We start from the raw sequence: 22,105 nt of genomic DNA on the forward strand, positions 1-22,105 counted from the left end.
TTACTGTGTTGAAGTATAGAGTAACATTGCACTTCTCTAGTTCTCATTTATATAATCAGAAGTCTTATTTGCAGAAAACTTTTCACAAAATCACTGTAAAAATGTACATTTTAGTTACATAACAGGACTAAGCACACTTGTTGAATCTGTACTGTTTATTCTCACCACTCACGTTCTTTTCAGTAATTTTCTCAGGAATGCAAGACACGTGTGCTCACCTCTCACAAGAATCACACTGCACCTTTAATAGTACATGAGAAAACTAAATTAAAAAGTCACAATTATACAGATAATTTTGATAAAATGGTACAATTTACAAAATAATATTCCTTCAGAATATAATCCCCGCTGAAGATGACTATGAGCATTAGTGGAAATACTTGCTAATGTAAACTTTCTAACCGTCAGAGTGGTTAAGCACTGGAATAAATCGCTTAGGGAGACTGGGGAATCTCCATCACTGGAGATATTTAAGAACAGGTTAGATATACCTCTGTAAGGGATGAGCTAGATGGTGCTTGGTCCTGCCGTGAATGCAGGGGCCTGGACTTGACAGCCTCTTGAGGTCCCTTCCAATTTTAGTATTTTATGAGTCTATGAAATTTATTACAAAAAACATGATCCTTAAACAATTATTAAATTGGCACAATATGCAACTGGTTACATTTTTGGCCACCAACTTTGTGCTTGCACTGCTTGTGTTTTTCTCATTAGACTCCAGCCCGAATACAAAATTGGTATCCACATCTAAATCTGCAAAAATGAACTGCATATATCCGCATCCGTGGATGTGGATACCCACAGATACAAATCAGATATCTGTGGATTTGTAGGGCTCAATTTCTCGTAGCTTTTTCTTTCTTACCATCCTTCCAGCTGTACTTTTTTTACTGCAAGTCACAGAATTGCAATATAAACAATAGTCCTTTACTCTCTGGAAAAAACAATGAAAGATGGACAAAGCATGGTTACATTGTAAATTGTAAATAGAATTCTTGACTTATTCAGTAGCATTAATTCCATTAAAAATTAACTGTTTTGCAAACTTTTCCTTTGAGTGTGTGTGTGGGGGGAGGGGAGTGCTCATGGGTCAAAGTATATTTGGAGCCCCAGCCTATATTTCTATCCATTTTGGTTTATGGATGGTGGATATAATGGTATCCAAAGAGATTTCCCTGCTGAATCTATAGCACCCATTCACTCCCACCACATTTTTAACAGTACTTCCAGATATTATTCATGCAGAATCACCACTATAGAACTAAATCTGTTATAATATGTTAGAGTCCCACTAAGAATGTGGCACAGTTACTGTAACCTGATTCTTTTATTTAAAAAAATTGTATTTTTCTTCTGACTGCATTTAGCGTCTTTTGTGTAGTCTGCACTCTGCTGATGTCTTTAAACTATAAATATGTTTCTGCAAACTAATTACACTTCCACTTAGAAAAAAATTAACTCATGTATCACTATTAACAATGATGAACATTATAAAAATAGTTGACTTCTGGCACTGAATACCTTGAGGATTAGTGGTCCACAGTTGAACCCATCCGTTTATCTGTTGTGTTCTACCATTTTTGTTTTCCAATTCCCTGTTGGTGTTTCGCTTCTTTGAAAGAGGAAAGACCTGAAATTTGAAGGATGTACAGTAGCCAACTGTATAACAGTGCTTTCTTTTTTGTTGCAGTTTCTCAACATGTTTTGTAACCCTTTCTTTTTCTACCTTGAAACAATCAAATTAACACATCTATTCACTTGGTTTCATATAATCGTATCAGTGCTGCTACTAACTTCCTATGACTCATACTATGTGCTAGTGTTTTCTGCCCACTTTCAATGAAGAAGTTGGCCATGATCAGATTTCACAAGTTGACTCAATGTCCATTATGAAGCACAGTCTTCCTCAGTGTCACTAGTTTTTAAAACAGCTTGCACAATAACTATACATGTGAACAGGACCGGCTTTCGGAAGTGCGGGGCCTGATGCACGGGGGCGGCACCGCACATGCACCGTGCGGCCGGGGCGGGAGCCACACATGCGCCGCATGCCTGGGAGTGGGGCCCTCTTAGGCGTGGGGCCCCACACATAGGCACGGGGCCCGATTCCGGGGAATCGGCCTGAAGCCGGCCCTGCATGTGAACTATGAAACTAAGTGTCTAGAAAGATCCCTTCCAATTCCTCAGGAATTGTCTTTCATGCTTTATTTCATTGCCCAGGGGATCAATTATTACCAGCTCTATAAGTGACCATTTATCCACATGGTATTTGGAATATGATGATTTAACAGCTTTCTAATTATTTTTGTAAACATCAAACACATCTTATCAATTGTAAAAATACAGCAATGCAGACTATATTTACATTGCTGATAAAATTATAGCAAGGGTGAGCAATAATTTTTGGTGGGGGGCCATTCCAAGATTTTGGAAAGTGGTGTGGAAGAAAACATTGTCCTCACTCTGAGTTTGTAGCAACAAGTAGCCAGAGGCAGTTTTATTACGAGCTGCAGCAAGGGAAAAACTGGTTCGGACAGGGGAGAAGCCCCCCCCCCTCCGAGGCAGATCTTCGAATACAAGCAATTATGAAGCAGTTTATATACTGTCTATTAGATATAATACCAATAACAATTAGTCTCCTTCCCATTACAAACACCAATGGCTAACAGTTATTTAGTTCCACCCAGATGCTCCTTATCTCAAGGTCCCTGCCAGAGTCAGCATTCGTCCTTATCTCCGTATGGAGGCGAGAGGCAAAGGCAGCGTCTAATTACAGATCTCGCGTTGTCAGGCCACAGACTTAGCCTGACTCTTGCTCTCTTGTTAACAAGACCAAGATGGCTGCACACAAATTCCCTTATTCCCTTTTCCTGCCTCCACAGTGGTCAAGGGCCACACTTTTCTGTGGAGGGGGTGCCAGGACTAGGATGGAGGTTGGATGCAGAAGAGTGCATGGACTATGGGACTCGGGCGCAGGAGACAGTGTGAGGTCTGGAGTTTGGGTGAAGAAGGGGGTTGTGATCTGGGTCATGAGATTGGGGTGTAGGATCTGGGAGGGTATTTGGGTGTACTTGAATTGATTTTATTCGCTTTTAGTCTGTGAAACCCTGTTTCTTTAAGTCATTAAGTAAAGGTGAGTTAATTCTAATTTAATCAATTAGATTGTTATTTATAATTGTTGTTTTGGAGTTAGGTCCAGATTATTACTGGAATAATTTTATTCCTGGAGACTCCTACGGCATACCATTAAGTGTCTAGAGGGCCAGCCAGGTGGAGGCACTGCCATTGTATGTTCCTTTAGGAGCAAGGGACTGCAGCAAGGGGGTAGATAGGGAATCCCAAACTAAACAACATTGCCACTGGGGTACTCAGGATATCTTTTTATGTTAAAACTATCAGGCACCTAGGCACACAGGTGAGCGTGGCATGCTGCCGCATAACCCAGGGAGGAAAAAGCAGGTTACACAGGGGTCAGGAAGGAGTCCAGAGAATCCCAGCCTGCCAACTATAGATTCCCCATTCCTGCTTTAGCGGGACCTCCTCATACAATTAGGCAGATTCAGTATATTGGATATTGGGGAGGGGCTAGTGGGGAGGTTTTTCATTACTTTTGCATGGCTGGATATTATACCCTCAAGAATGCAGCACTATAAAGGACAATCCAGGAAACTACAGACCTGTCAGCCTTACCTCAGTCCCTGGATAAATCATGGAGGGGATCCTCAAGGAATCCATTTTGAAGCACTTGGAAGAGGAGAAAATGATCAGGAATAGTCATTAAGGGCAAGTCATGCCTGACCAATCTGATTAGATTCTATGATGAGGTAACTGGCTCTGTTGACATTGGGAAGTCACTTTAGCAAAGCTTTTGATATGGTCTCCCACAGTATTCTTGCCAGCAAATTAAGGAAGTATGGATTGGATAAATGGACTATAAGGTGGATAGAAAGCTGGCTAGACTGTCGGGCTCAACTGGTAGTGATCAATGGCGCAATGTCTGGCTGGTGTTCGGTTTCAAGCGGAGTGCCTCAAGGATCGGTTCTAGGGCCGGTTTTGTTCAACATCTTTATTAATGACCTGGATGAGGGGATGGATTGCACCATCAGCAAGTTTGCAGAGAACATTCAGCTAGATACTTTAGAGGATAGGGATAGGGTCCAGAGTGACCTAGAGAAATTGGAGGACTAGGCCAAAAGAAATCTGATGAGGTTCAACAAGGACAAGTGCAGAATCCTGCACATGGGACGGAAGAATCTCAAGCATTGTTACAGGCTAAGTAGCAGTAGCAGTTCAGCAGAAAAGGATCTGGGGATTACAGTGGGTGAGAAGCTGCATATGAGTCAACAGTGTGCCCTTGTAGCCAAGAGGGCTAATTACATATTAGGTTGCATTCAGAGGAGCTTTTCCAGTTGATCTAGAGAAGTTATTATTCCCCTTTGTTTAGCACTGGTGAGGCCACATCTGTGTCCAGTTCTGGGCTCCCCACTATAGAAAGGATGTGGACACATTGGAGAGGGTCCAGCGGAGAGCAACCAAAATTATTAGGGGGCCGGAGCACATAACTTATGAGGAGAAGCTGAGGGATTTGGGCTTATTGAGTCTGCAGAAGAGAAGATATGATAGCAGTCTCAACTTTCTGAAGGGAGGTTCCAAAGAGGATGGAGAGAGGCTGTTCTCGGTGACCGATGGCAGAACAAGGAGCAATGGTCTCAAGTTACAGTGGGAGAGGTTTAGGTTGGATATTAAGAAAAACGATGTCACTAGGAGGGCAGTGAAGCACTGGAATGGGTTACCTAAGGAGGTGCCAGAATCTCATCCCTAGAGGTTTTTAAGTCCCAGCTTCACAATGGGTGGGATGATTTAGTTAGGGTTGGTCCTGCTTTGGGTAGGGTGTAGGATTCGATGACCTCCTGAGGTCTCCTCCAGCCCTAGGATTCTATAATTCTATGATAACAATAACAATAAAAGGTAGCAAGTGCTATAAGAGAAACACAGAGGCTACGTCTACACCGTAGCCTTCTTGTGGAAAAGCTTATGCAAATGAAACACGGAGTGGAATATCGCTCCCCTAAGAGATGTCTCTGTCTGATCCATGTGCTCCTCTGAACCCATCAGCTTTCCCCTAGCCCTTAGTTTAAAAATTGGTCCACGACCTTTTTTATGTTATGTGCCAGCAGTCGGGTTCCATGTTGATTTAGATAGAGCACATCATTCCAGTATAGGATCCCCCTTTCTCCAAAGTTCCCGCCATTCCTGATAGAGCTAAATCCTTCCTTTCTACACCATGGTCTCATCATGCATAGAGACTCTGCAGTGCAGCCTTCATACTTGGCCCTGTGAGTGGAACTGGAAGCATTTCAGAGATAGCCTGGGAAACATCCGATAGGAGCTCTCAGGTAAGCGTGGCTTTTTTGGCGTGACGGGGTGGCATGGAAGGTGTGTTGGAGACAAGGAGCTGTGCTGTGGGCTGGTGGGATGAGTATCCTAGTGTCTGTCTCAGTGGTGCTAGTTGCAGGGAGTGTGTGACCATGTGTTTGGCAGTTGAAAGTGCTTTGTTGCAGATGGGGGGGCCTAGAGAGGCTGATTGGGTTGGAGGCCAGGCTTGGAGACAGCAACCTTCTACCAGAGGCAGCCAGAGCAAACTAAATGAGCAGCCAACACACAAGTTTGCTTAGAGGCAGCCCCACAGAGGTTGTACTTTTTCTTGGTTTTTGTTTTTTCTTTCTTCTCTTCAGCCTTCAGGGGGCAATAAAAACATAGGAGCCTCTCAGAAGGAAGGTAGAATAAATAAAGATAAGCTGTTGGGAGTTGCACAGCATGTGCTATGTTTGTCTTCCTCCCGGAAGATTGAAGAAATTTCATCTGGATAGAAGACAGCATTTAATACTGCATACACTACATGCTGAAAAACCATTGAGGGGAGCCCAGAACAGAGAAGAAAATTGGCAGCATATGACTTCCAGGAGACGACAACTCCAGAATCCTGATAGAAGCAAGTAACCGCTCTTAGGGTCTCTTCACACGTATTACTGTGGGAAATGCTTTGGCAGAGACCTCCAAAGGAAGGCATCAGGAGGAGACCCCATTGACCAGAAGGCATGGATTGCCTAGGCTCGAGGGTTCCACCACCACCAGTCCCAAGAGGAGGAGAGGGGTGGTGGTGGTTGTCGTGGTCTCCCTCTTAAGAGGGATGGAGTCATCCCTCTGCTGTCCAGATCATAAATCTCAAAGTGTGCTGCTTACCTGGAGAATTCAGGATGTGACGGAGTCTTCCGAGACTGATCAAACTTTTGGATCACTACCCCTTCCTACTTCTCTATGGGGGAATCTAACGATACTGCCAAGAATGACCTTGAGTGGGTCACTGCAGATTATGCAGTGATGGGAAGAAGGATCAAGGAGTTTGAGGTGCAGGTGGTGGTCTTGTCAATCCTCTCTATTGAAGGAAATGGTCCAGGCAGGCATCTTTGAATTTTGGAAGTAAATGCTTGCTTGTGGAGGTGGTCTTCAGAGAGGGCTTTTGTTTTTCGACCATAGGATGCTGTTCTGGGCTCATTGATTGCTAGGAAAAGATGAGATTCATCTAATGAAGAGAGGGAAGAGAATCTTTGCAGGCAGATTACTTGCCCGTTGAGTCTTTAGGTTAAGCTTAGAGGCAAGAACAACAGAAGTGATGTTGTACTTGTTGTCTGCTATAGATCACCAGATCAGGTCGATGAGGTGACGAGGCTTTCTTCAGACAACTAAGAACCTTCCAGATCACAGGCTCTGGTTCTCACGGGGGACATCTGCTGGGAGACCAATACAGCAATATACAGACGATCCAGGAAGTGTTTGGAGAATGTTGGGGTACTTCCTGGTACAAGTGCTGAAGGATCCAACAAGGGGCTATATACAGCTTCAGCTGCTGCTCACAAACAGAGGAATTAGTAGGGGAAGTAGACATGGATGTCAGCCTAGGAAGCAGTGATCATGAGATGATCGACTTCAGGATTCTGACAAAAGGAAGAAAGAAGGGCAGCAAAATACACACCTTGGACTTCAGAAAAGCAGACTGATTCCATCAGAAATTATGGCCAAGATCCCCTGGGATGCTAATATGAAGGGGAAAAGAGTCCAGGAGAGCTGGCAGTATTTTAAAGAAGCCTTATTGAAGGCCCAGGAACAAACCATCCCGATGTGCAGTAAGAAAAGCAACTCTGGTTGGCCATCAGCTTGGCTTAGCAGTGAAATCCTTGGTGAGCTCAAACATAAAAAGGAAACTTACAAGAAGTGGCAACTTGAACAGATGTCTAGGAAGGAGTATAAATATATTGCTGGAGTATTGTTTGGAGAGGGAGTTCTCCAGGTAAAAGAGGAGTAAAAACGGGACCCTTGTGGTAAGTGGCTGTCTGGAGTGTGTGTTTGTGTGTGAGGGAGTTATTTACTGTGTGCTGAGCTTGTGTTTGTCTGTTTGGTTGGTTTGTTTGAAGGAGATTCTAAAAGGTTTGAAATCTAGAAGCCTCTGTTAATTGGCTGAGCCTCAGTCAGGGGAAGGGACTACCAGAGCTATATAAGCCTGTGACTCAGCGACCAAGGAGCTTGCGAACAGGAACAGCTAACAGGGAGTTTGGAGAGGGAGGTTAGAGGGCACTAGTGACTTATGACCTTCTTTAAAACATAACTCGTATAATAATCTATATTCCAGAGGTTTAAAAAGAATCCCAATTTATACTTAAACTTATTCATTAGAAAAATGGAGACAGAAGCCCAGCAGCAGAGTGGGGGCTATCCTGTTTATTGCATCAAGTGTAACATGTATGATTACCTGCCCTGTGGGTGGGTGGCATATGTGTGCACCCGTTGCAAGGAGCTCCTGACCCTCAGAGACCGAGTTTGGGTTTTGGAGGCCAGCGTGGCTGAACTGGAGGAGCTAAGGGAGGCAGAGAGCTATGTTGATGGGACTTTCCGGGACACTGTAGTACTGTCCCACCTCCAGTCTGAGAGCCCCAGTGCTCTTAAGGAGGATGAAAGTCTCAAGGGAACAGAGCATTCAATGGGAGCAGAGGGAAACCATCCCGTAGTTGGGACCCTCCTCCCAGAGGATGTTGCAGTATCCTCTCGCACTGAGGATACCTCTAAGGGGGAGGGAATGCCAGTTATGAAGAGGCAGGTGTTAGTAGTGGGCGATTCGATCGTTAGAAACATAGATAGTTGGGTTTGTGATGACCAGGAGAACCATGTGGTCACTTGCCTGCCTGGTGCGAAGGTTGCGGATCTCTCGAGGCATCTAGATAGACTTATGTGTAGTACTGGGGAGGAGCCAGTGGTCGTGGTACATGTAGGTACCAATGACGTAGGGAAGGGTAGGAGAGATGTCCTGGAGGCCAAATTTAGGCTGCTAGGAAAGAGACTGAAATCCAGGACCTCTATGGTGGCATTCTCGGAAATGCTTCCAGTTCCACGCGCAGGGCCAGGTAGGCAGACAGAGCTTCAGAGTCTCAATGCGTGGATGAGATGATGGTGTAGGGAAGAGGGGTTTAGATTTATTAGGAACTGGGGACACTTTTGGGAGAGGGGGAGCCTAAACAGGAAGGATGGGCTCCACCTAAACCAGGGTGGAACCAGACTGCTGGCACTAAACATTAAAAAGGCTGTAGAGCAGTTTTTAAACTAAGAGATGGGGGAAAGCCGATTGGTGCAGAGATGCACGTAAATCGGAGGGAGACTTCTCTTAGAGGAGAATCCATTGATAGAGATTCTCTAAGCTGTAGTCAGAAAGAGAGGAGGGGAGAGGGCAAATCATGGGCCAGAGCAGACAAACAACTGCATACAAAGGAATCCAATGCATCAGGGAAGGGCAGACAAATAAGCAGTGGCAAATTTTTAAAGTGCTTCTACACAAATGCTAGGAGTCTGACTAATAAGATGGGTGAACTAGAGTACCTCGTATTAAATGAGGAGCTTGACATAAGAGGCATCACTGAAACCTAGTGGAATGAGGAAAATCTGTGGGACACAATCATACCAGGATATAAAATATATCGAAAGGACAGAGTAGGCTGGGTGGGTGGCGGAGTGGCACTGTATGTGAAAGATAATGTAGAATCAAATGAAATAAAAATATTAAGTGAATCAACATGTTCAATACAATCGCTATGGATAGTAATTCCATGCTCCAATAATAAGAAATTAGCAGTAGGGATATATTACCGACCACCTGACCAGGACAGCGATACTGACATTGAAATGCTGAGGGAGATTAGAGAGGCTACCAAAATAAAGAACTCTATAATAATGGGGGATTTTAATTACCCCCCATATTGACTGGATATATGTCACCTCAGGAAGAGAAGTGGAGATAAAATTTCTCAATGGCTTAAATGACTGCTTCTTAGAGCAGTTGGTGCAGGAACCCACAAGGGGAGAGGCAATTCTCGATTTAGTCCTGAGTGGAGCGCAGGATCAGGTCCAGGAAATAACCATTACAGGACCGCTTGGGAATAGTGACCATAATATAACAACATTCAACATTCCTGTGGTGGGAAGAACACCTCAGCAGTCCAGCACCCTGGCATTTAATTTCAAAAAGGGGAATTACACAAAAATGAGGAGGTTAGTTAAACAGAAATTAAAAGGTACAGTGGCTGGAGCCAAATCCCTGAAAGCTGCATGGAAACTTTTTAAAGTCACCATAATAGAGGCCCAACTTAAATGTATACCCCAAATTAAAAAACATAGCAAGAGACCTAAAAAAGAGTCACCGTAGCTTAACCACCATTTAAAAGAAGCAGCGAGGGACAAAAAGGTATCTTTTAAGAAGTGGAAGTCCAATCCTAGTGAGATAAATAGAAAGGAACATAAACACTGTCAAGTCAAGTGTAAAGATCTAATAAGAAAAGCAAAAAAAGATTGAGGAATAGCTAGCCAAAAACTTAAAAAGAAATAACAAAATGTTTTTAAGTACATTAGAAGCAGGAAGCCTGCTAAAAAAAACTCTGTGGGTCCCCTAGATAATCGAGCTATAAAAGGAGCGATCAAGGACGATAAAGCCATTGCAGAGAAACTAAATTATCTCTTTGCTTCAGTCTTCACGGCTGAGGACGTTGGAGAGATTCCCAAATCTGCACCGTCCTTTGTGGGTAATGAATCTGCGGAACTGTCCCGGATTGAAGTGTCATTAGAGGAGGTTTTGGAACAAATAGAAAAACTTAATGTTAACAAATCTCCGGGACCAGATGGCATTCATCTAAGGGTTCTAAAAGAACTCAAATGGGAAATTGCTGAACTATTATCTGTGGTTTGTAACCTATCCCTTAAATCGGCTTCCGTACCTAATGACTGGAAGGTAGCCAACATGACACCAATATTTAAAAAGGGCTCCAGAGGCGATCCTGGCAATTACAGACCGGTAAGTCTAACTTCAGTACCGGGCAAATTAGTTGAAACAATAGTAAAGAATAAAATTGTGAAGCATGTAGAAGAACATAATTTGTTGGACAAAAGTCAACATGGTTTTTGTAAAGCAGGGGTTCCCAAACTTTTTGATGCGGGGACCAGTAAATCCATTCACGAACTTTTGGAGGCCCGGTAACATTCATTTGCATATTTGCATATTCATTAATCAAATGATGAATATTCAAAAAATTGTTTCTGGTCCTCCCAAAACCCCCAGTGCCAGCTTTAGCAAAGCTTTTGATATGGTCACCCACAATATTCTTGCCAGAGAGTTAAGGAATATGGATTGGATAAATGGACAGTAAGACAGACAGAAAGCTGGTTAGACCAGGGTTTCCCAAACTTTTTACTTTAGTTGGAACCCTTTTTTTTTAAATACTGCTTTTTGCAGCCCAAAAATATAAACACATAAAAAACAAACTGAGAAAATACCAGACATAATACATGTCTGGTATTTTCTCTTTAGGTAAGTTGTATTACTACTAGATGTATCAGTTTGTAGTTTCAAACGGCCTGGCTGGTAAATGTGCTCAGGCTCCATAAGTGTGTCTACCAGCCAGACAGTTCGCAACTACTCAAGGGAGGTTGTGTGTGTGGGGGGACAATAGAAACCCCGGGCCGGACTAACTCATGTTTTGCGAGGGGGAAGGAGGGAACAGGGACAGCGTCCCAAGATCTACATATGGCCGGGTCAGTCCCACTCCCCTCAGGCCGATTCATTCCTCCCTCCTGCTCCCCCCAGCGTGCCTCTGGCCAGCCCCACTCCCCCAACCCACTCCCGGGCAGCCAGGTACCCCCCCTTCTCCTCCCAATCTCCCTTGGCCAGCCCTGCTGTCTGCATCCAGCCCTCTATCCAGCAGCTGCTTCTTCTCTTCCCCCCTCCCCACATCTTCCCTGGCCAGCTCCCTGCCCCCAACCTTGCACCCCCTGGCAGCCCTGCTTCCACCAGCCCCCCAATCTCCCCAGCCTGCCCCGATTCCCCCGTCCAGTGCTGCTTCTAGTGGCCAGCTCTCCCCTCCTCCTCACCCCAGAATCCCCTTAGCCCTGCACCCTCCTGGTGCCTCCCCCTTTGCCCTCTCTTTCCCTGATACCCATCCCCTCAGCACTCTCTGCCACATCCCCTCCTGCCCCTCTGTGCCCTCACACCTGACTTGCTCCATCCCCACCTCTCACATGCCCACCCCTTCTTTCAAGCCTTCTCCCACCACCTCCTCCTCCAGCCCCCAATGCCCTTCTCCTCTCCTCTCCCAACATCACCCTGTCCCCCCGCCCACTAACACCTCCCCTCCTGCCCTTTCCCTCGTTGTCTGCACTTGGCCCCCTGGCATTTGTCTCTCTTTCCTGCACCCTGTTCCTTGGTGCCTTCCCCTCCCCCTGCCCAAGCCCCTTCTCCTTCCACTCCTCCCCCTCCACGCAAGCCCGCCTCCACTGCCGCTGCTGCCTCCACCCAAGCCTGTTCCCTACCTTCTGCCTCCCACATTGTGGGGCCGGAGGCTGCCAGAGTCAGCGTGGCCCCGCCACATGCCTCCGAAGACTTTTAAAATCCCAGGCCGTGACTTCGCGTCACGCCCGGGCGTCCTCCCCACCCACGTGCAACGCCGCACATGGGCAGCAGCAGGCGGTGAGGAGGAGCCACGCATGGCAGGGATACTCTGGGGGTGGGGTGGGAGGACGAGCGGGGGGACCCGCGCCAGGCAGAGCCGGGGGAGAGACCTAGCTCCTCATATCGGTGGAACAGGACCCCCAGCTCTGTAACTCGCCGGCACTTCCGGGTTCAGGAGCGTGGGGCTCGAATAGCCCTAAGGCCGGCCCTTCCGGCAACCACGAGCCATGCTGAGGCCCATTGTTTGGGAAACTCTGTTGTAAAGGGAAATCCTGTCTTACTAATCTATTAGGGTACGTCTAGAGTACATGCCTCTGGCGACAGAGGCATGTAGATTAGGGTACCGGACATAGTAAAATGAAGCGGCAATTTAAATAATCGCCGCTTCATTTAAATTTACATGGCTGCCGCGCTGAGCCGACAAACAGCTGATCAGCTGTTTGTCGGCTCAGCACCATAGTCTGGATGCTCCCCTGCCGACATCAAAGGTATTTGTCGACCACCCAGGTATGCCTCATCCCAGGAGGCATACCTGGGTGGTCGACAAATACCTTTGATGTCGGCAGGGGAGCGTCCAGACTGTCACGCTGAGCCGACAAACAGCTGATCAGCTGTTTGTCGGCTCAGCGCGGCAGCCATGTAAATTTAAATGAAGCGGCGATTATTTAAATCGCCGCTTCATTTTACTATGTCCGGTACCCTAATCTACATGCGTCTGTCGCCAGAGGCATGTAGTCTAGACGTACCCTTAGAGTTCTTTGAAGGGGTTAACAAACATGCGGACAAGGGGGATCCAGTAGATATAGTATACTTAGATTTTCAGAAAGCCTTTGACAAGGTCCCTCACCAAAGACTCTTGTGTAAATTACATGGCCATGGGATAAGAAGGAAGGTCTTTTCTTGGATTGAGAACTGGTTAAAAGACAAGAAACAAAGGGTAGGAATAAATGGTGAATTTTCAGAACGGAGAGGGGTAACTAGTGGTGTCCCCCAAGGGTCAGTTCTGGGACCAATCCTTTTCAACTTATTCATAAGTGATCTGGAGAAAGGGGTAAGCAGTGAAGTGGTAAAGTTTGCAGATGATACCAAACCGTTTAGGATAGTCAAGACAGAAGCAGACTGTGCGGGACTCCAAGAAGATCTCACCAAACTGAGTGATTGGGCAACAAAATGGCAAATGAAATTTAATGTGGATAAGTGTAAAGTAATGCACATCAGGAAAAATAACCCCAACTATACGTACAGTATGATGGGGGCTAATTTGGCTACGACAAATCAGGAAAGAGATCTTGGAGTTATCGTGGACAGTTCTCTGAAAACTTCCACACAGTGTGCAGCAGCGGTCAAAAAGGCAAACAGGATACAAGGAATTATTAAGAAAGGGATAGAAAATAAGACCCATAATATCTTACTGCCCCTGTATAAAACTATGGTACGCCCACATCTGTGTACAGATGTGGTCTCCTCACCACAAAAAAGATATTTTGGCCTTGGAAAGGGTTCAGAAAAGGGCAATTAAAATGATTAGGGGTTTGGAACAGAGAGGTTCAAGAGATTGAGGCTTTTCAGTTTAGAAAAGAGGAGACTGAGGGGGAATATGATAGAGGTATATAAAATCATGAGTGGTGTGGAGAGGGCCGATAAAGAAAAGTTATTTATTAGTTCCCAAAATAGAAAAACTAGAGGACACCAAATGAAATTAATGAGTAACAGGTTTAAAACTAATAAAAGAAAGTTCTTCTCCACACAGCGTGTAGTCAACTTGTGGAACTCCTTGCCAGAGGAGGCTGTGAAGGCTAGGACTATAATAGAGTTTAAAGAGAAGCTAGATAATTTCATGGACATTAGCTCCATAAAAGGCTATTAGCCAGGGGATAAAATGGTGTCCTTGGCCTCTGTCTGTCAGAGGCTGGAGAGGGATGGCAGGAGACAAATCGCTTGATCATTGTCTTCGATCCACCCTCTCTGGGGCACCTGGTGTTGGCCACTGTCAGCAGACAGGATACTGGGCTAGATGGACCTTTGGTCTGACCCAGTACGGCCATTCTTATACAGGGGGTGTAATTAGGACAGCCAAAGCTCAATTGGAATTGCAGCTGGCTAGGGATGTGAAGGGTAATGAGAGGGGGGAGGACAATCCAGGGAATTACAGACCAGTCAGCCTCACCTCAGTCCCGGGAAAAATAATGGAGAGGGTCCTGAAGAATCCATTTTGAAGCACTTGGAAGAGAAAGAACCAATCAGGACTAGTTGACATGGATACACCAAGGAGGGCAAGTCATGCCTAACCAAAATGATTAGCTTCTATGATGAGGTAACTTGCTGTCTGGACACGGGGAGGTTGGTGGCTGAGAGACTTTGCTTTTAGCAAAACCTTTGATACGGTCTAGCACAGGATCCGCGGCAGCCAGTTAAGGAAGTATGGATTGGATAAATGGACTACAAGGTGGCTGGAAAGCTGCCTAGATTGTCAGGCCCAACAGCTAGCGATCAACAGCTTGATGTCTGGTTTGCCGTCAGTTTCAAGTGGCGTGCCTCAGGGATCAGTGCTAAGGTCATTTTTTCCCCATCACCTTTATTAATGACGTGGATGAGGGGATGGGTTGCACCCTCAGCAAGTTTGCAGATGACACTAAGCCAAGGGGAGAGGTAGATATGCTGGAGGGCAGGGATAGGGTCCAGATTGACCTAGGCAAATTAGAGGTTTGGGTCATGAGAAATCTGAGGTTCAACAAGAATAAGTGCAGAGTCCTCCATGTGGGATGGAAGAATCCTAAGCACTGTTCCAGGCTGGAGACCGACTGTCTAAGCAGTAGTTGCCCAGAAAAGGACCGGGGGATTACAGTGGAAGAGAAGGGAGATGAGAGTCAACAGCATGCCCTTGTAGCTGAGAAGGCTAATGGCATATTAGGCTGCATTAGGAGGAGCATTTCCAGCAGCTCTACAGAAGTTGTTGTTCTCCTTTGTTCGGTACTGGTGAGGCCACATATGGAGTATTGCATCCAGTTCGGGGGCCCTCCCTACTACAGAAAGGATGTGGATGCATTGGAAAGTGTCTAGCGGAGGGCAACAAAAATGATTAGGGGGTTAATATGTAACTGCTGAATTTTTCAGCGGTTGCACATTTATATGTCAGGGGGAAGGAGGAGGCTCTACAGGAGCAGGTTTGTGCAGGGAACCACCCCACCGTTCTGCTGCCTCTGATACAGAGGCTGGGGGGCGGGGTGGCTTGCATAAAACTGTGAAGGTTAACTGTACACTATCAGAGCCCTAGTTTACGATGCACATTTTAAAATGTCCTCCCAGAATATCCCCCTGGTCAAACGAGATGACAGTTGAGAGTAACTGCTGCAACCACTTGCCAATATTTAGTACTAAAACACCTGACGCATTTAATCAGGTTACAAGGACCATTTTGCCTGCATTGTTTTTCCAAAACACTTTCCTAATCAATATTACATGAAGAATAAAAAAGTTATCAAAGCGATGTAATGATGGAAAATATTAGGCTTCTTATTCATCAGTAGGCATCCGAGTTCTTCTGCATATAGAAATGATTAGGCAAAATTTTAAAACCTAGCATGAAAACCAGTTGCAGAACTTCTCTCTACAGTTAAAGCCAATCTGTGTGTTCTGGTTGATATTTTCTACGTTCTGCTTATAAACGCCATCTATCTGTTTGCATAGTCTATATGCAACAATTAGAGAGAAGTACATTTTTTCCTTCCCCAAGAAATGGAAGCAACAGTGTTCACTTTTTGTTTGTTACCAGGGTCTATTCTGTTAATTGTAAGGCTTTGAAGTTATTTACGCAAACCTAATTCATAAATACCACAGTAACTTCTTATTCCTGCAAAGAAGCAGCAACCTAATTTACCTCTTCATTGGAATAGTCGTAAATAGTAAGTGGCTTAATGCAATCATGCACAAACCTGCCACAATACATGTTTAGAGAAGACATTAAAAGTAGTAAAGGAATGCAATGCTTGGTGTGATGACATTCACTAAGTCTTTTAAGGATTGATACCCAGTCCCACAAAATGTGTTGGCTAAATGGAAACACGATTAGCTAGGTTTTTTGCCTCCGTCCCCCAAAAAGCACTGCAGCCCTCTCTGAGAAGATGTTTGTGTAATGTGTTTTGTAAACACTACCGTAGACCACAGCTACCTTCTCCATCTTATTTTTCCCATAAAATAATTAAGATGTAGAACTGGATAGCAGAGAATTGGTCCTGTAAGGATAATTTTTAATATGGAGATATGCCATCATCTCGTAGAACTGGAAGGGACTTTGAGAGGTCATCGAGTCCAGTCCCCTGCCCTCACAGCAGGGCCAAGTACCACCCCTGACAGATTTGCCCCAGATCCCAAAATGGCCCTCTCCAGGATTGAGCTCACAATCCTGTGGTTTAGCAGGCCAAGGCTCAGTCAGCTGAGCTATCCCTCTCCCCCAATCACTAGATAAATATAACTTGTTTCCTTTCTGTGCTTCTAATGTTAACATTTCCAAATTGAAGAGGTACTATTTCTTTCAAACTTCTTTGGTGTTTAAGAAAAAATAATACTTTCAAAATAATCACCTGCACTATACAGAAATGGCTTATTTTGTTTAACGTGTGAATCTGTCTCCGGTTAAATTGGGCAACCAATACTAATGGTACAGTGTCATAGGCGGTTCTGTTATGCTGAAAAAATAGCAGTGTCATGAATGCAGGAGAAAAGGAAGCAATAGAAAAATTCTTGATCACAGCTTGTATTGTAGAACGAGAGTGAGAAGGAAATCAGCTTAATTTTCAGTCTCTGCCCACAATTTTTGCCACTAATCCGGTACCTCAAATTAATGCAGCACAAGGTGAATCACATGGATTTAAAAATTAAGTATTTTAGGGTGGGTCTAGACTACGGGATTTTTTTTTTTTAAAGTGGCCTTTCTTCCCCTCCATCTAGACAGCTGCCGTGTTCTTTCGAAAGTAAATCAAAAGACTATGGCAGGTTTTTTGACCGCGGAAGACCTCGTTTTATGAGGAATAACACCTTTCGAAAAAAGGCGCTATGTAATGTAAACTGTGCTTTTTCAAAAGACAGCATCCAGACTGCCTGAGTGCTCTCTTTGAAAAAGCGGTTTGCTTTTTTGAAAGTACTGGTTATAGTCTAGATACTTTAGAAAAAGAGCATCTTTCGAAAAAGGTTTGCAGTCTAGACGTAATGTGAAAGCTAAAAGATGCCTTTAAGGCACTAGAGAACCAGTACTTAATTCTTGGTCACTGCAACAGATCAGTCAGGATGATCAGTGCCACAAAGCAGGCTTTAAAGCCAGAAAGGATGGCCATGATCTTTTAGTCTACTCTGACATGCACACTTCAGAATCTTGCTCTCCCATTCCGCAACAGACCCATATCTCAGAAGGAATAGATCCCCTCAATTCTTTGGTGGCAATTCTTTCATTACCACGTATGTACTGATCGATCTCTCATTGAACACGATTGCTTTCATAAAAACAAATTTACAAAATGCTTGCAAAGTAACCTTATTTTAAATTATGTAATTGCGGTAATATTAATGTGTTAAAGATGCAGTAAGATGAAGGCTACTTACGATGTTATGCTAACGTAGGCAGATGGTATTGCAAACACACAATTTGGTGCAATAACGACAGAGGTATCATGTGTCAGAACTCACAGTCCAAGCAGAGACTTCCCTGAGTTTGCCCCACCAGCTCCCCAAATACAATCTGCAAGAGAAATCAACTGTCTTGTTTTCTGCAATCCTTCACTGTTGGTTCCTCATAATAAAGCTATATACGTTAAGTCAGATCTGTGACCGTTGGAGTGCTTTTATTTATAGAAGTCTTGCTTTTAATGCATTGAATATTTAATTGACAATCTCATGCACTAAGTTTACTTTTACAGGATCGTTTTAAAATAGAAGGTTTAAAGTTAGTTTAGCTTAGTTAATAATTTCTTACGTGTTTAGTCAATTGAGTAAAGAGCAAAGCAAAAGGAACCAGTCCTGGACAACAATTGGTTCAAATGCTTAAAAAAATAAATAAAAAATGCAACATTGAACAAGCCAAGCTTTGCGAGGAAACTATGCTTGAAATATGATAAAGAGAACTCTCCTAACAGCTTGGTTCTAACAGACAGGGGAGGGTTGTTGTCAGGGGGTACGCCCCTGACGGGGGCTGCTGAACCCCTTATACTGACCCGCGTCTCATTCCGGGCCCATACCGCACCCCAAAGTCTCCAAAAGTTCAGGCCCCTCTATCAGGGGATATACGGTATCAATGTCCCAACACAAAGTCCCGGCCCCTCTATCAGGGGATATACGGTATCAATGTCCCAACACAAAGTCCCGGCTCCTCTATCAGGGGATATACGGTATCAAGGCCTAGTCCCTCTGAGGAGCCTCTCCCGGCCTCAGGCCTGGTTATCCGGGGGGGGGGGGGGGCTGCGTGGTAGGGGGACCCGGGCCCTCCCTCTCCACCGGGCCCCAGCCCAGGGCCCTTTTAGGCAGGGTCTGTGGCTCCTGCCAGCTCGGCGGGGAATCCGGCCGATACAGGCCGAGCCAAATTTTGTATCCCCTGCCCTGGGCTGCTTCCTACCGCGCCCTGGTTCCCCCGGGGCCCCTTGTCCTCCGAGGCAGGACCTGCTGGGGTTGTGGGCAGGTTCCGGTCTCCTGGAGTCGGGGTCTGCTTCTTCGGTGTCTGGGTCCAGCACTGGCAGCAGCTCTAGTCCCAGCGGCTGCACAAACACTGGCCTGGCTTGGTCTCCTCCTTCCCCCAGCTGTCTTCCTGCCTGCTGGGCTCCCTCTGCCTTTATACCTGGCCTCTGCTGGGAGCATGCCCAGCAGGGCCGGAAGGGCGGGGCCCTCTCAGCCAGCTGGGCCTGGGCTACTCCCAGCCCTGCAGTGCGGGGCCTGTTCGCCCCGTCACAGTTGTGTTATGGTGCATTTATAGTAATCTCCAAAATGCTAAAATTTTAAAATATGAGCCTGTGGAAAGAGAGAAGACCCATTGCAGCTAGATTTGACATCCATAAAATCAAAGGAAAAGGCCCCCTTTGGTCTTAGCCCCAAGGATGAGGGAAGACCAAGAAAAGCACAACCCCAGCTTGCCCAAATTTAGATCGTAGCAGAAGAAAGCAATTGGCAATGCAATCACTTGTTATACTGTGTAAATAACCCATGTTTGCCAAAGATAGTTGTCATTCCCATCTGATTACATTGATGCCCCTCAGGATGAGAGGTATTTGCAGGATGGGCTTTTTGAGAGTGTGCCGAACACTTACGTTTGCTACCGTGTCCGTGTAGCAACCATAACACGGTTTCCAAATATTTCTGAAAGTTTTGGAACAACATTTGACCTATAACCCCTGACTGAGTTACTGAAGTCTTCAAATCCTGTTTTAAAGTTACAGGCCATTCACCATTTACTCATATAACCGTGCAAGTGACCCATGCCCAATGCTGCAGAAGAAGGTGAACCCCCCAAGACACTGCTAATTTGGCCCAAGGGAAAATTCCTTCCCAGTCCTAAATATGGTGGTCAGCTGGACCCCGAACGTGCCAGCAAGATCCAAACATCCAGACAATGTCTACACTACATTGATGTATTGGAAAAAGGTATGCCGCGTAGCGTAGATGTAGCTTCAGACTCCTAGGTAAAAAGACATTGTAGTAACTCCGAGAGCTCCACGACTAGAGTCTCATCACTGGCCACGGTGGGTATTTGCTGTTAACGGTTGCAGCGTGACTACGTGCCACTGTAAACAGTCCCCTCATACCACCCTCTCCGTACAATTATTAAGCACAGTCTTAAAGCCGGTAAGGTTTTAGGTCCTCCGTGCTTTTCGCTGAGGAGTTAATCCAGAAATTCTCGCCTCTGATTGTTAGAAACCTTTGTCTAATTTCAAGCCTAAATGTATCGATGGCCAGTTTGTCTGCATTTTTTCTTGTGTCCACACTGGTGCTTAACTTATAATGCCTCTCCCTCCCTGGTATTTATCCCTCTGCTGTATTTAAGGAGTGCGAGCGCATCTCCCCTCAGCTGTTGTTTGATTAGGCTCAACAAGCCAAGCTCATTTAGCCTCTCTTGCCTAAGGAAGGTTTTCCATTCCTCTGATCATCCTAGCGGCTCTTCACTGCACCTGTCCCTGTTTGCACTAATCTCTCTTTAATCCGGGAAACCGGAATTGCACACGCTAATCCAGTTGAGAGCTCCCCAATGTCGTGTATAATGACATTAATGCTTCACTAGGGCTATTGGAAATACCTTGCCTGATGCATCCTAGCATTCCATTGGCCTTTTTCACAGCTGCCTCATGCTGGCAGCTTGTGGTCATCTCGTAACAAACCAGTTTCCTTCTCTGTTGCTTCCAACTGACAAGTCCCCAACTTAGAGCCAAAAAAATCTTTGTTACCAACTGCACTGCTAAATTTTATTCCATTCCAGTTTTGGAGATCATCCAGATTTTATTGCATGATATTGCCAATATGGCGGAGGACCAGACTACCTCTCTGCAAATTTTATGAGGCTATTTCCACTTGTTGTGCCAGGAGCATGAATACAAATCTTAAAGAAGATTGGTTCCAATACCTATCCTTAAGGAATTTCACTAATAACTTCACTCCAGCCTGACAGTTCACCATTCATTATAACCCAGCAGTTCTTTATCCAGCTTTCAAGTCTCATTAATTCCCATCTATCAAATGCCTTACTGAAATCCAGGTAGATCAGATGTACTGGATTGCTTGCATGTAAAAAAGTCAATTTCCTCAGACCGATCAGGTTGGTCTGGCGTAATCCACCTTTTGTGAAACCATGGTGTATTTTCTCTGTTAGCTTTTAACCTCTGTGTTCTTAACGACTCTTTCAAAATTTGTTCCAAGAGCCTGCATACAATGGAGGTTAAATTAGACATGCTATAGTTTCTTAGATCATAATTTTTTGTTTTAGAAAGAATAAACAGGCACAGGTTGACTCGCTCATATCTGGGACACGCTAGCCTGGCACGACTATGGCTATTGCTAGATCAGAGAGCCCCGGGTTCAGAAAGTCAGGTCCCCGGGGCCGGTTGAGACTTAGCATCCCTGGCAACCCAAGAGTAGCAGCTCTTTTATTACTGGTTTTAAGTTCCTTTGCAAGCTCCAGCTCTGCCTGGCTTTTGGCAGTCCATTCTTCCGCTACACTTTCTAACCAAGAGGTTGGTTTTCGTGCTGGTACGTCTCTCTTCCACTGCTCTCAGGCTTTCTGCTTTCTCTTAATAACATGCTTGATTGACACCTCGCTCATTCAACTTGGTCTGCAACTTTGATTTAAATGCCAAACCTCTTCCACATTCGGATCCTCAAGTTCTTCACTCCAGTCCACATCTACTACTAATTCCTCATATGTTTTCAAGTTTGTCTTTTTGAAATCAAGAACCTTAGTTGTACACTTACTTTTATGTATCCATCCATTTAATTTAAAATAAATTAGCTCACGATCACTTGAACCAAGGTTTTCCCCTACAACCAACCTTTCTGTGAGGTCTCGCTAAACCCTCGATATCAAATTTAAAATTGCATCACCTCTTGTTGGAACGGTGAGTTTATGGTGAAGAACTGTCAGCTATCACACATCCAGAAAAACTTGAGTCCTGCCATTATTAGGAGCACTTACCCTCCAATTTTTATCTTGGAAATTACAGTCTCCTATCATTACTTGAGTGCCAGCAGTATCTAGTTCAATAAAAACATTAGAGATCTTTATCCATATCCAAATCTGATCCCGGTGGCAATCAGCTGCAGCAGACTCTCTATACCCACTTGCAGGATCTCGTACTTCGATGTTGAGCTTAGGCACTGTCTTGAAAAGCCACACCATCCTCTGAGGGGTGCAACGTCCGTGCAATTCAGATAGTTACTTTAGAGTACACAGGCTGCCCTTGTCCTGGGGAACAACTGACTCTCCACTAGGACCAAATTGGGCCCCAAGCTCTTCAAGGTGTATTACCTCCTGACTCACCTTACACATCCAGGACTTTCTATCTACTGGATTTTGCATAGCTCGTGGCGTGCCACACCTTC

The 22,105-nt window shown here is 45.1% G+C and overlaps 1 long non-coding RNA gene across 2 annotated transcripts; it reads right to left on the minus strand.

Annotated features, from left to right (window-relative positions):
- Positions 1-165: 165 nt before the first annotated feature.
- Positions 166-19,497, minus strand: LOC142826795 (uncharacterized). Of its 2 annotated transcripts, XR_012901045.1 has the most exons (4): positions 18,686-19,497; positions 17,636-17,771; positions 1,522-1,630; positions 711-934 (listed from the first exon to the last, which is right to left on the minus strand). It is a non-coding gene; the product is annotated as an uncharacterized LOC142826795 (long non-coding RNA). The 2 variants fall into 2 exon arrangements; XR_012901046.1 differs by lacking the exons at positions 711-934; positions 1,522-1,630 and adding an exon at positions 166-241 and having other exon boundaries at positions 18,686-19,488.
- Between the last annotated feature and the right edge of the window lie 2,608 nt (positions 19,498-22,105).

This window comes from Pelodiscus sinensis, chromosome 2, assembly GCF_049634645.1.
Source record: "Pelodiscus sinensis isolate JC-2024 chromosome 2, ASM4963464v1, whole genome shotgun sequence".
Lineage (NCBI taxonomy): Eukaryota > Metazoa > Chordata > Testudines > Trionychidae > Pelodiscus > Pelodiscus sinensis.